Source organism: Tamandua tetradactyla, chromosome 4 (genome assembly GCF_023851605.1).
Source record: "Tamandua tetradactyla isolate mTamTet1 chromosome 4, mTamTet1.pri, whole genome shotgun sequence".
Taxonomy (NCBI): domain Eukaryota; kingdom Metazoa; phylum Chordata; class Mammalia; order Pilosa; family Myrmecophagidae; genus Tamandua; species Tamandua tetradactyla.
The window spans coordinates 163,628,493-163,643,064 of NC_135330.1; the positions used below are offsets into that span (position 1 = coordinate 163,628,493).

The 14,572-nt window shown below is 36.2% G+C and overlaps 1 pseudogene; it reads left to right on the forward strand.

Annotated features, from left to right (window-relative positions):
• Nucleotides 1-12,642: 12,642 nt before the first annotated feature.
• On the forward strand, nucleotides 12,643-13,496 carry LOC143679495 (sulfotransferase 2A1 pseudogene; annotated as a pseudogene).
• The last annotated feature ends 1,076 nt before the right edge of the window (nucleotides 13,497-14,572 follow it).

Below are 14,572 nucleotides of genomic sequence, written 5' to 3' on the forward strand. Positions count from 1 at the left end.
CCTTTGGGTTTCTTGTCTAGGAACCCATCTGAAGGTTGTAGGTTTCTGGAAAGTAATCTTAGTGAGTGAAACTTTTGTAGAATCTCAGATAGAGCCTTGGGTGTTTTTAGGGTTAAAAGGACTGGTTTTGGTTGGCGTTTGGCAAACCATGGTAAATAGCGAAGTCTATCTGAAGCTCACATAAGAGCAGCCTCCAGAACAGCCTCTTGACTCTATTTGAACTCTCTTAGCCTACAAGTTTGCATATTCTTTGATATTTTCTTTGTATTTACCATGGGGCTTATATTTGACATCTTAAATCTATAACAAACTTGCTTGCTCTGATAACAACTTAGCTTCAATAGCATACATAAACTACATCTCTATTCTCCACTGTTCCCCCATCTTTATGTAGTTCTTGTCACATATTACATATTTATGCATTATGAGTCCAAACCATTGATTTGTCATGACATTTTATGCTTTTGCCTTTTAGATCCCATAGGCAATGAAAAATGGAGTTAGAAATAAAAAATAAATTGAATTGTTATTTAAATTGACCCAGGTCTTTATCTTTACTGGAGATCTTTATTTCTTCATGTGGCTTCAATCAATTGTCTGGGGTCCTTTTTGTTCAACCTGTAGATCTCTCTTTCTCATTTCTTGTAGGGCTCGCCTAGTAGCGGCAAAGTCCCTCAGCTTTTGTTGATCTGAGAACATTTTAATTCTGCCCTCATTTTTTGAAAAACCATTTTGCCAGATATAGAATTGTATATAGAATTCTTGGTTGGTATATTTGTACTTTCATCACTTTAAAATAAATCATTCTACTACCTTATTGTCCTCATGGTTCCTAATGAGAAATCAGCACTTAATTTTATGGAAGCTCCCTTCTATGTGACTCTTTGCTTGTCTCTTGCAGCTAACAGAATTCTCTCTTTATTATTGGCATTCTACAATTTGATTAAAACATGGTGCTTTGTGGGTTTATTCAGGTTTATCCTATCTGGGGTTCACTGAGCATCTTGGATGTGTATATTCACGTCTTTCATTAAATTTGGGAATTTTGCAGCTATTATTTTTTTGAATATTCTCATGATTCTTTTCTCTCATCTCTGTTTTAGTTTCCTCGACTTCTTAGGCAAATAACAGGAAATAGTTTGGCTTAAACGATGGGAATTTATTTGCTCATAGAGGTGAGACAGGGAAAATGTCCAAATCAAAGTGATGCTTTCTTCCTGAAAACTGGCTGCCAGTGACAGATTGGGCCAGAAATACATGTGCGTAGTATATGCAGGAGGGTTGCTCTCTTCTCTCTCAACTGGGACCAGGGCTCCACCCTGGGAGACGGCTCACTCTGCAGAGCTGGTGAGGGGATGGAGGAGGAGCCAGCCAGGGTGACAGGAAATCTTACCACTTTTACGGGGTCTTTTTTCTTGATTCAGATCTCACTCTGTTACACAATCGCTTAACTGTTTTCTGGAGCTTTCAGAAAGAAGTTTCTGCCAGTTCTTGCTGGTTATTCAAAGCTTTTTAGGGGGATGGAACCTTGAAGCTTTGCACTCACCATCTTGAGCAGTGTTTTTCTCTCTCATAGATTTTCATCCTTAACTATTTCTTCTCTTCTACTTCATTTGGGTTTACTTTGCCCTTCTTTTTCTAGATTTTTAGGTGGAATTTTAGATCTTTCCTTTTTTTCAAATATATTTATTTAAGGCTCTAAGTTTCCCTCTAAAAACTGCTTTAGCTGCTTCCTGCAAATTTTGATATATTGCATTTTTATTATAATTCAGTTCAAAGTATTTCTAACTTTTGGTGATTTCTTCTTTGAATTATCTAAGTGGGTGTTGTTTAATTTCAAATATATGGAGATCTCTATATCATTATTGTTAATTCTAATTCAATTCTGTTGAAGTCAGAACATATTCTGTATGTTTGCAATTCTTTTAAATTTATTTAATATTGTTCTGTGGCCCAGAATATGGTCTATCTTGATGACCACTGAAAAGAATGGGTAACCTGCAGCTATTAGGAGTCCTGCTCTATAACTATCAATAAGATCAAGGTGGTTTTCAAATCTTATATGTATTTACTCACTTTATTTCTTGTTATAATTGTTGAAAGTGGGTGCTACAGTCTCCTGCTATGTTTGTGTAACTACCTATTTCTCCCTCTAATCTGTCAAATTTTGCTTCATGTACATTGATTCTATGTTATTAGACATATAAATATCTATAATTTATTTTGCCTTCTTTTTTTTTTTTTAAACATTTTTATTTTATTATTTTTTGTTTGTTTGTTTGTTTTTTACATGGACTGGGGCCGGGAGTCGAACCGGGGTCCTCCGGCATGGCAGGCAAGCACTCTTGCCCGCTGAGCCACCGCGGCCCGCCCTATTTTGCCTTCTTAATGAATTGTCTCTTTTGTTATTATGAAATGCCCTTGCTTATTTCTGATTATATCTTTACCTTGAAGTCTTTTTAATCTGATATTAGCAAAGCCGCTCCAGACTTTTTATGTTTACTATTTCCATATCCTTTTTCATCCATTTTACTTCAGCTTATCTGTGTCTTTACATTTAAGGTAAAGATCTTGTAGACTGCTTTTAGTTGTTGGGTTTTCTGTTTTTATCTGTACTGATAATCTCTGCCTTTTAATTCCAATGATTAGAACATTAATTGTAATTATAGATAATGGTTGAATATTTTAGATCTACAATTTTATTATTTGGTTGTTTATCCTCTCAGTTTGTTTTTATCTTGATTCCACTCTATTGACTTCTTCAGATTATTTTTTTACTTCGGTATTTCCTTCTAAATTATCTGTTGACTTTTTAGAGGCATCTAAACAATAGATAGATTATCTATTGTCTTATACACCTCTCTGTACAACATGTCATTATCTTTTCACAATCTGTGACACAACTTCACAGAAAAATGTAGATACCTTGTCACTATATAGGTCCTTTTATCTTTTCACCTGTTTTAGTTTTCTTGGCTGCTCAAGCAAATGCCATGCAATGGGTTAGCTAAAACAATGGGACGTTATTAGCTCACAGTTTTGAGTCTGGGAAAAAGTCCAAACCAAGATGTCATCACAGCAATGCTCTCTACCCAGAGACCGGGATTCTGGGACTGGCTGCCACTGATGATCCTTGGATTTGGGCTCCTCTGACACATAACAATGCACAGGAGGCCTCTACTGGCATCTCCTTTCTCCTCCTGGTTCTATTGAACCATGGCTTCTCACTTCCCGTGGCTTTCTTTCTTTGTGTTAATTCATTCTGCTTAGGAAGGACTCCAGTAACAGGATTAAAATCCATCCAGGGGTCACATCTTAACTGACATTACCTCATCGAAAGATCCTACTTACAATGGGTTCACACCCACAGGAATGAATAAAGTTTAAGAACTTGTTTCTGGGGTATATACAGCTCCAGACAATCACATACCCCAAACCTTAATGCTGTAGATAACATATATCTTACATCTAGAGATATTAAGTACCACACAGGACCTTATTATAAGTTCTGCCTTAAACAGTCATATATACTTTTTAAAACTTAAGAGAAAAAAAATAGTCTTTTCTATTTACCCAGATATTTACTATTTCCAATAATAATGGAATTACAATTCCATTCATTCCTGAAGATCCAGGTTTTCCTCTGGAATAATTCCCCTTCAGCTTGAAGAACTTTCTTTAGCATATCTTATAGCTCAGGTCTGCTAATACCACATTCTTTTACATTTCCTTTATCTGAAAATGTTTTCATTTCATCTTCATTTCTGAAGATACTTTATTGAATACAGAATTCTGATTTGACTGGTTTTTTTTCAGCACTATAACGTTATTGCCCTACCATCCAGCCTCCATACTTTCAATTCATTTGAATCTTTGTTTCTTGTAAGTAATATGTCATTTCTCTTTGGGTGCTTTAAAGATTTTCTGTATCTTTCATTTTCAGCAATTTGATTATGATATGTCTAGGCATGATTTTATTTGTGTTTATCATGTTTAGAGTTTACTAAGCTTCTTGAATCTGTAAATTTATGGCTTTCAAATTTTGAAAGACTTTCCTTACTATTCCTTCAAATACTGTCACTAATCCGTTTCCTCTCTCTCCTCTTCTCTGGGACTCCAGTTCCCCTTATGGTGCTCTTCATGCTGGTCCACAAGTCTCTGAGATTCTGTTAATTACAAAATCTTTTTGGGATTATGTTTATTGATCTTCATTCAGGTTCACTGAATTTTTTCCTCTTTTGTCTCCATGGTAAGCCCATCTAGTGAAATGCTTATTTCAAATTTCATAGATTTTAGTTCTAAAATGTCTACCTGGTTATCTTTTATATTTTCTATTTATCTATTGAGATTATCTATATCCTCATGCATTTCAAGTGTATTTCCCTCTACCTCATTGGGCAAAGTTACATTTGATGTACACTTTCTGACTGATAATTCTAACACCTGAGTCACCTTGGGTTTGGCATCTCCTGATTTTCTTTTCCCTTGAGAATGGGTTATGTTCTTTGTATGTCAAGTAATTTTGGATTTTATCTTAGATATTGGGAATGCTATATTGTCTAGATTCTGAGTTCCATTTTACTGCTCTAAAGAATGTTGATATTTTTGTTCTAAAAATACATTAATCTGGTTAGAGTAAAACTTTAAGTTCCATCTAGTCTTCTGGATGCAGTAATTCAATTCTCAATTCAATTTTATAAGCCTCTACTGTGCTGCTTTGAGTTTGATTTTACATGAAAGCTTGAGAGATTTGCTGAGTCTTGTACAGGATTAATACACAAAATCAAGGTATCCCTTTCTGTGATTTTTTCCCTTCCAAAATTTCTTCCTCATTCTTCAGCAGCAAACTGTTTGCCTAATTTCTTTCCCTTCATTCCTCTGGCCAGAAAAACGCTGAGATTCCATAGAAATTTAAGCCATCCATTCCGTGCCATTTTATCTCATTAACACACTTGGAAGGCAAAGACTCAAAAATGCGGAACAAGTTACCCCTTCTGGCCACTTCTCCAAGTTCTGGCTCTCCCATATAGTCTTTCTGTTTTTGTAAATTCTTCAGAATCATATGATTACTGTTTTTCAAATTTTGTCCAGAGTTTATAATCATTTCTAGGGAAACGTGGTCTATTGAGAGCTTATACCATCGTATCAGAAGCAGAACCAAATGACTATAAAATAGTTAGACATTATGATATATTTTATATAGTATTTATTATTATAGCAATCATAAATGTAACCTCTTCTTTCACAAATTTATTAAATCAGAATAAGGGAACTGCATTAGTTACCTATTGCTGTATAGCAGATTACACCCAAATTTAGTGGTTTAATACAAACAAACATTTATTATCTCATACAGTTTCCGGGAGTCAGGAAACCAGGTGTGGCTGAGCTGACTGGTTCTGACTCAGGTTTTCTCATGAGGTTTCATCAAGAAAGCTGGGGCTGCAGCCATCTGAAGGCTTGGCTGGGACTGAAGGATCACTTCAAAGATGGCGCACTCACATGGCTTTTGACAAGAGGCCTCAGAAACTCACCACGTGGGCTTCTCCATAGGGCTCTTTAGTATCTTCATATCATGGCAGCTAGTGTCTCAGAACAAGCAATCCAAGAGAAAGAGCAAAGAGAAAGCCTCAATGTCTTTTATAATCTCGTCTCAGAAATCAAACAATGTCACATTCTGTTAGAAGCAAGTCACTAGGGATAGTTCATGCTAAAGGAAAAGGGAACGAGACTCCATCTTTTGAAGGGAGGAATACCAAAGAATTTGTGGACATATTTTTAAAACCACCAGAGACATAAGTATGACATAGTCTTCATTTGCCTCCATGTTCGAACTCTGGTGTGACTATCATTTATTCTTCATGTGACCGTAACATGAACTTTTGTTCATATGTGTACTGAATTTTATTATACTGAGAATATACTTCCCATCATTTAAGATTCAGTTCAAGTGCCACTCTATCTAACTATTTTTCATTCTCCAAGTTGAACGTTACCCTTCTCACCTCTTTCCTGGTACTTACTGTCTTCTAACCTGGATTTGGTTGCAGGAATACATCTGATATCCCATACTAGATTGCAAAGCTTTTAGAGGCAGGATCATCTCTTACATGAAGAGAACATTGTACTTCATAAATACTAGTTTAATGAATGAATGAAAACATTCTAGCAAACTTAATATTTTGTTGATAACAAATAAAGCCAATGTCTTGGTTTCCTGGCTGCAATCACAAATACCATAAAATGTTATAACTATGCCCAATGAGGTAAAGGGAAATACACTTAAAGTGCATGAGGATATAGATCATCTCAGTAGATAAATAGAAAATATAAAAAATAACCAGGTGGGGATATTTTAGAACTAAAATCTATAAAATTTGAAATAAGCATTTCACTGGATGGGCTTACCATGGAGACAAAAGAGGAAAAAAATCAGTGAACCTGAATGAAGATCAATAAATATCCCAAAAAGATTTTTGTAATTAACAGAATCTCAGAGACTTATGGACCAGCATGAAGAGCACCATAAGGGGACTTGGAGTCTCAGAGAAGAGGAGAGAGAGGAAACGGGTTAGTGACAGTATTTGAAGGAATAGTAAGGAAAGTCTTTCAAAATTTGAAAACCATAAATTTACAGATTCAAGAAATTCAGTAAACTCCAAACATGATAAATACAAATAAAATCATGCCTAGACATATCATAATCAAATTGCTGAAAATGAAAGATACAGAAAATCTTTAAAACAGCCAAAGAGAAATGACCCATTACCTACATGAAACAAAGATTCAAATGAGTTGAAAGTATAGAGGTTGGAAGGTGGAACAATAGCTTCATAGTGCTGGAAAAAAACCCAAACGGTCAAATCAGAATTCTGTATTCAATGAAGTATCTTCAGAAATGAAGGTGAAATGAAAACATTTTCAGATAAAGAAAATAAATGTGAGAGAACTTTATTAGCAGGCCTGAGCTATAAGATATGCTAAAGAAAGTCCTTCAAGCTGAAGAGGAATTATCCCAGAGGAAAACTTGGATCTTCTACAATAGTAACTTATTGGGTCATAGTTTTGAAGTAGGAGAAGAAAAATCGAAGTGTCAGCAAGGCAATGCTTTTATCCCCAGAAGACTATGCCAAGTGGCTTTGTCTTCCTAAAGCCTCCAGTGAAAGGATTAAGGCCCGACCTCATTCAGTTGGACCACACCTTAACTAAAAATAACATCTTCCAAAGGTCCTGTCTACGATGGGCTCACACCCATAGGAATGGATTAAGAACATACTTTTTCCTGGGGTACATAATTCAAACTACCACAAAGAGTATCATATAAAATGTTGAAACAAATAACTTTTATTACTTTATATAATAATAAAGTAACATTTTAAATAACAATATTGTTTGTGGTGAAGGTAAAGTAAAATCAATTTACTTAACTATCTAAAAGGGAAGTTGAATTTACATCTATGTACTTCATGATCATTAGAAAAAAAAATGTTGATATTCTAAAGGAAATTATATACCAAGCAGACACAATCTCAAACCAATTTAACAGATATTTATAGGAGACTTATTATATAAAAGACATTAAATTAAGTGGGCACAGAGTACATAAATTACTTCCTGCCCTCCAGGAATTTACATTCCCAAAGAAAACACACATGTGACTAGAATAGAGAGCAAAGTAAGATAGGGATCATAAGTAACTTAAGAAAGTAAGTCTCAAGTGGCATGGAAATCCAAAGGAGGGCCGAATGACAAATGTTAATGTCTAATAAGAAAGACAAAACACTTTAGGGGACTCCAAGTTCGGTGATTTCATTTCCTATGCACTTCTTCCAAATTTGAAGTCCCAAGGTAATGACCCAGGGAAGATGGGATCAATATTTACCATCTTTTAGGTGGTTCTTCTGCATCTGCCAGATTCTGCATCTCTCCAGCAACGTGAAGTAGGATGAGCATGCCTGTCCCACCTGGTCTTCTGGGGTGCACAGATGCTCCTGTCCTCACCCATGTGCTTGTAAAGCAACAAACTCTGGTTTATTTTCTGTCTGAAACCTTGGGCTGAGAGCATAAATGTCAGACTAAGTTACTCAACCCCTTAACAGAGATTATTGATGGCCATTGAACCAGATTTGCAGGGATCTGGCTTTTTAAAAAGCTCCTCAGGTAATTCTTCTGTGCAGCAGGATTCTCTACCAAGCCTATGGCTTTCATGCTGGGTACCATTTTCCTTAGAAGCCCTCTGAAGTAGGTTAATTCCATTCAATAATCAGAAATGACCCTGAAGATCTCCCAGGGTCAAAGCCCAAGACCCATTTTAGATTTCCCACCAAGTCTCTGGAAATGGCAAGATGGATGGCCAAGATTATTATCATCTGCTCAACAATTTAAGTTCTATGGGTCTGAATGAATGAATGAACTTATGTTACACCTTTGCTCTCTTTCTCAGGTTCTTTTGGTCAATCATCACCCAGGTGCTTCCTGAGGGAAGCAGTCTTCCAGAATCTTATCTGTAGAAAGTTACATGTAAAATATACATCACCAAAAGTTTCACACATAGAGACAAAATGACAGACATCATTTCCATTCGAGGAATGTGGGATCAACTGTAATTTTTCTTTTTTGTATTAAAAAAGGTATATTTCCTTCCTTTGCATTATTAAAGTGGCTGGATGGATTTAATAAAAATTCCCTACAGAATAAAAGCAAACTTGAAAATACTTATTCCCCAAAGAAAATATTTGGGAAGCAGTCAGGGAATTTTAATATTTGTTCCTTTGAACATAGTAATTAAGGAATTTAGATGCCTATGCTGATGTATTTCAAATACTCATTTAGAATATCTTATTTAACGTTCTGTATTTGTCAGCGCATTTCCCAGAAACCGTGTACTACTGAATCTGAATCAATTGGGATTTCTTGCACTTGATGTTTCATTATGATTTCTCTTACCTGACACCATTCAGCTGAGAAATTTTGAGTTTTCAGATTTGTTTGAAAATAATCACATTATGTGCATTTGTTGTTTTGATCTTTTATATTTTACATGACTGCATATTTCCATAGACGACTAGGTCTACTCAAGGCTGATCTTGGGATTCACTTTTTATCTGTGTAATTGTCTAGTTTCCCCACTGTGATCACAAATGCCACAAAATGGGTTGGCCTAAACCCCGGGAATTTATTAGTTCATGGTTTTAAGATTAGGAAAAACAAAATCAAGCATCATCAAGGAAATGCCTTCTCCTAGAAGACTGTGGCATTCTACAACTGGCTGCTGGCAATGGCAATGCACAGAGTGATGTCTTCTTTCTCTTCCAGTTCGTTTGACTTCCAGCTTCCAGATCTTCCTGTGGCTTTCTCTCTCTCTCTCTCTCTCTCTCTCTCTACATATATATATATATATATATATATATGTATATACCTTGATTCAAGAAAGGCTAATGGGTCCAGAACACCTCTGTCAGTTGGGAAGGCACATGGCAACGGCAGTTAGCTTTCTCTACCAGCTTCTTGTTTCATGAAGGCTTTTTCCATCTGGATCTCCAAAGATCTCTGGCTGTGTGGGCTATGTTGGTTCTGGTGGCTCTAAAGCTTTTTCCAAAATGGTTCCTTCTTAAAGGGCCCAGTAAGCAACCCCACCTTGGATGGGTGCAGACACATCTCCATGGTAACAATCAGAAAGATCTCACCCAGCAGTATTGAATGAGGATTAAAGGACATGGTTTTCTGGGGGTATATAATGGCTTTAAACCAGCATATCAGCAAAGCATGGATGAGTAAGATAATGCCCCGAAGATTATAATTGTGTTGTGGAAACAGGCACAAAACCCAAGAATTACAACAATTTATTAGGCTTTGCTAATGTGAATGGGTTTTGCCTGATGGTCTTCTGAGTCACACAGCCTGGATAGGAATCCCAGATGAACCACTGACAAGCAGCATGACCTCAAACCTGCCACTTAAACATACTGAGATTTAGTTTTCTGTTCTGTGAAATAAGGATATAATAGTATCATCCTCAAATGGTTGTTGTGAAGTTTCAATAAAACAACCCATGTAAAATGCTTAGCATAGTATCTAATATATTCTCTACTGAGTCCTCTGAGAATCACAGAACAGGGACATATAAATCGGCTTCCTGGAGGAAATATTGCTTGAATTAATTTTGAAAGGTAAATAAGAATTGAAAGATGAAGAAGAAGGAGAAGCATTAAGGTAAGGAGTGTTAGGTAAGAGGTCATAGGACACCATGATGTTATCAAGATTTTGGCTAAAATGAAGAGAATGCCAAGGTAGAGAGATATACTATCACATGGTGTCATGGGCCCATGTTTTGCATATTTTATGTCTTCTACAAAATCTGTCCAAGTGCCTTGCACAGTGTTCTATATGTGAATGAGTAAGTGAATGAATAAATGAAAAGATATTTTAGGTTCCTGGAGCTCTGGTGGGTAGAGATAATTGCTGCTAACCCACCCAGATTTCCACAGATGCTGGGATGTGGGATCATCCCATGACCGTGAGACCTAGAGATGAGAACAATGGAAACAATGCCCAAAGGACTTTTGACTGCTCTGATAAAACACTTTCTTCTCCTTTGAATTTTAACAAAGCTAAGTTTGTAAATGAAACAATATAAGAAAAGACCAGCGCTTATAAAATCAAAGGACTTAAGAGGGGAGGGGAGAAGGTAGTATTCAAAGCCTAATGAGAGCTGGAGTGGGGAGGAAAGTCTGTGGTCATGGACTCAACTATTATCATTTTTCCCTGAAACAGAGAGGGGAAGTGAAGCCATACTTCTGCCTCCCATTTTTCCAGCCCCCCAGTTTCCTGCTCACAACTCCTATTGGTTGAACTAACTGGAAGCCAGCTCTCAAAGCAGCCCAACTTGGTTTATTTTCCAACAGGGGAAAAAGAAGAGTTGAGAATGGGAAATAATCAACACAGCTATCAAAATTATTATTAAGATGTGGGTCCATTATGAATACTGCTCGTTATTACTTAACTCCATGTAACTTCACGTTGCTTAGAGTAAATCCAGGCAGTGTTGAACTTTGGTTCAAAGTGAATGGAGATAGCCAGGAATTTGACCCTATATGGAGTCAAACTCACTGTTTGAAACTGATGTTGGGTCAGAGTGCTCCCTGAACGACAGGGGAAAAAAATGTAATTTCTGCCTGGGACGATGATTATATAAAACTTGGTACCTACAGTGGCAGGTAAAAGTTGATATCTCTCCACAGCCAGAACCTGGACCAAGCTCCCCTAACTGAATTTTAAAATGTCTCTAACCCCAGTATTAGTGGTCCAGGAACTAATATAATTCCTATTTATTGGCTAGGGGTCTTTTGAAGAACAAGGGATATAAGTAACTCCATAACTACTAGACTGTAGTATTAAGTTTAGAAAGAGGAGAAGAAATCCCACTGAAGTGACCCTTTAAACTATTTTCCCAAGGGAAAAGTAGTGTTCAAAAGTCATCCAAGAGCCTCAGCAATTGGGAAAGAAATTTTTTCACACACACAAAATTACAGAGTTATCTAATAATAACATTTAAATAAGTGTATTAAGTTGACCAAGGAGATTAAAAGGAATATTATCCATTAAAATTACAAGAAATCAAGAAGCTAAAGCAAGCAGGTGTAAAACAAAAGAGTATATGAAAAAGAAAAGGTAGAAATCTTGGATATATAATATAGAGTCAATGTACTTAAAAACTGCATTAAACTCTAGACTGGATGAAATAAACCAATTGGGAGAGGAATTCAACCAGAATGCAACACAGAGATAAACAGATGAAAACTATGAAAAGCCATTGTAGACACATAGGATAGACTGAGACTCTTGAATTCAGACCTAACAGAAGTGAGAGAAGTAGAGAATGCTCTCTAAAGTATTCAAAAAGATAATGGCTGGAAATTTTCCAGAACTGATGAAAGATATGACTTTCCAGTAGGAGCACAATGCTAAACAAGGTTAAATAAAAATGAGTCTACATTTAGAAATATTATAGCATTACACTTGTTATCAAAGAATCATAAAAGCTAGCATGAAGGAAAGACAGTTCTTCTACAATTAATAACAATTAGACTGAAATCAAAATTTTACCAACAAAAATGGATCCCAGAAGACAATGGAGTAATGTTTTCTAAATGATAAAGGAAAATAACCACTATGTAAAAATTCTGTACCCAGCTGAACTATCATTAACAGTGAAGGGCAGTGGTGGGTGGGAAGAAAGTCTTTTTTTCAATTCTCCAGATATAAAATAACTAAGAAAGTTTTTATACCTATACCCTTTCTAAAATAATCTAAATAAAGTACTTTATTAAATCAAGGACAAAAGAATAAGAGGCAGGAAACAATAAGGTCAGATATTGGGTATATATATTTGTAAATAGTAAATATTTATTGGTATATCATAATATTTGTAAAATAAAAGTAAACAGTGAATTGCATTTTGGTTTGTCTGATGTTTTTCTCATGGTTTTGCTGGGGTGATATGTTTTGGGGAGGAAGACTACAGAGGTGGAGTGGCATTCTTATCAGATCATATCAGAGTACATGATATTAAAACAGAGCCAGCTACTTCTAAGATTGCTTACAATGGAACAACCAGACCCAGCTTGGCAGGAAGCATTTTGGATGAATACTGATTATGTGTGAATTGAAGGAATTCCTTTTCCTATCAGCACTATTATTAACCTGAGGTCTTTGCAGGATGGATTTGTGGTAAGGGATGAAGATATCATTACACTTCTTACCCGAAGTCAGGAACCAGTTAGATACTGTAGATCATCAGTCTCATTCACTCCAAAGGAGATCTCAGTTTGGTTCAATCTGTTTTCACCTGGCATCACTCACTGTGGCTAGGTTACACAGAAGGGTTAGAACAAACAAAGAATCATCCAACTGAAGAATGCCCACGGCTTTTACACCTCTCACTTCCCCATTCAACTCTTCTCCAAGTCATTCTTCAATTCCAAAGCCAAGGCTATTGACATAATCAGAAATCCTTAAGATATTATTACTTCTGGCTATTATTTCTGGAGAGCAAAGAAGATTGACAAAATTCCAGAGTCATTTGAACACTATTTTCAATGGCTCCTTCATAGAAATGTGGTGTATGGATCATGGTTTGATCATATTCAAAGCTGCCTGGCGTAGAGGAAAAGAGCATTTCCTGATAGTGGCCTGTGAGGACTTGCATCAGGACGTAAGAGCCAGTACAGTTATGATCAGCCAGTTCTTGGACAAGAAGGTAAGCTTAGAAGAACTGAAGTCAGTCCTGAAGAACATATCCTTTCAGGTCATGAAGGATAATAAATGAGAAACTTTTCTGTCATACCAAATTACATAATAGATCCCAGCAAAGACAATTTATAAGGAACCACTAGGGACTGAAAAAATCACTTCACAATGGCACAGAGTGGAACCTTTGAAAAAATATGCCAAGAGAAGATGGCAGGGCTTTCCAAGAGCTTTTCCCATGGGAATAATGTCCTACCATTTCTGAATCTGACATGAATACTGACTTCCTTTACATCCTCATGCACAGACATGGTCATATGAATCAAAATCTTTGTCACTGATTACCGATTCTATATGTAGAATAGAATGATCAAAATAGGAATGTTTGCATTTGTTTGGTGTTTTTTGGTATTTAATAAAATTAAAAAATGTTTAAAAAAATTTTTGTTACTGCATCCCAGATGCTTTAACTCTATAATGCAATGATACACTCGATAATTGAAAACAACCAAGTACCTCATTAGTTTCATGACGTACTAGCTCCAAAAACTTATAATTCAAACAGAGAGAAAAATAAAGAAAATAATATTTTTAAACACAAAAGACTTTACCCAGGTTAAAAAAATAAAAGAAATTCTTTGCAATTTTTAAAAAAAGAGTATACGTTACCAACATGACTTATCACCTATAATGTTGATATCTTGGTCACCTAGTGTTTACCACTTTTTCTCCACTTCCCTTTTCTATTGTCTACTCTTTGGAAGCAAGTCACTAAGCATAGCCCATCCTTAAGGAGTGAGAAATTAGGCTTTTCTCAGTTTCTTAGGCTGCTCAAAGCAGATAGCATGAAATGGGCTGGGTTTAAACAATGGGAATTTATTAGCTTACAGTTTGAGGCTGTGAGAATGTCCAAATCAAGGCATCATCAAGGCGATACTTTTGTCTGGAAGACTGGCTGCTGGTGATCCTTGGCTCCTCTGCCACAAGGCAAGGTTCATGACAGCCTCTATTTGTCTTCCCTTCTTTCCAGATTGTGTTGCTTTCAGCTTCTTGCTCTCGTGTCCTTTTCTTTCTCTCTTTATATTCATTCCATTTATAAAGGATTCCAGCAAGAGAATTAAGTCCCATCCTGAATAAGGTGGGTTACACTTTATGATGTAACCTCATTGCAAGATCCTACTTACAATGGGTTTACACCCACAGGAGTGGATTAGTTTGAAGAAATAATTTTCTCGGGTGCATATAGTTCCAAACCACCATAAACTCCATCTCCATAAGGGGATATTATCTACATAAATTATTTGGAACTATGTATATTTGATTT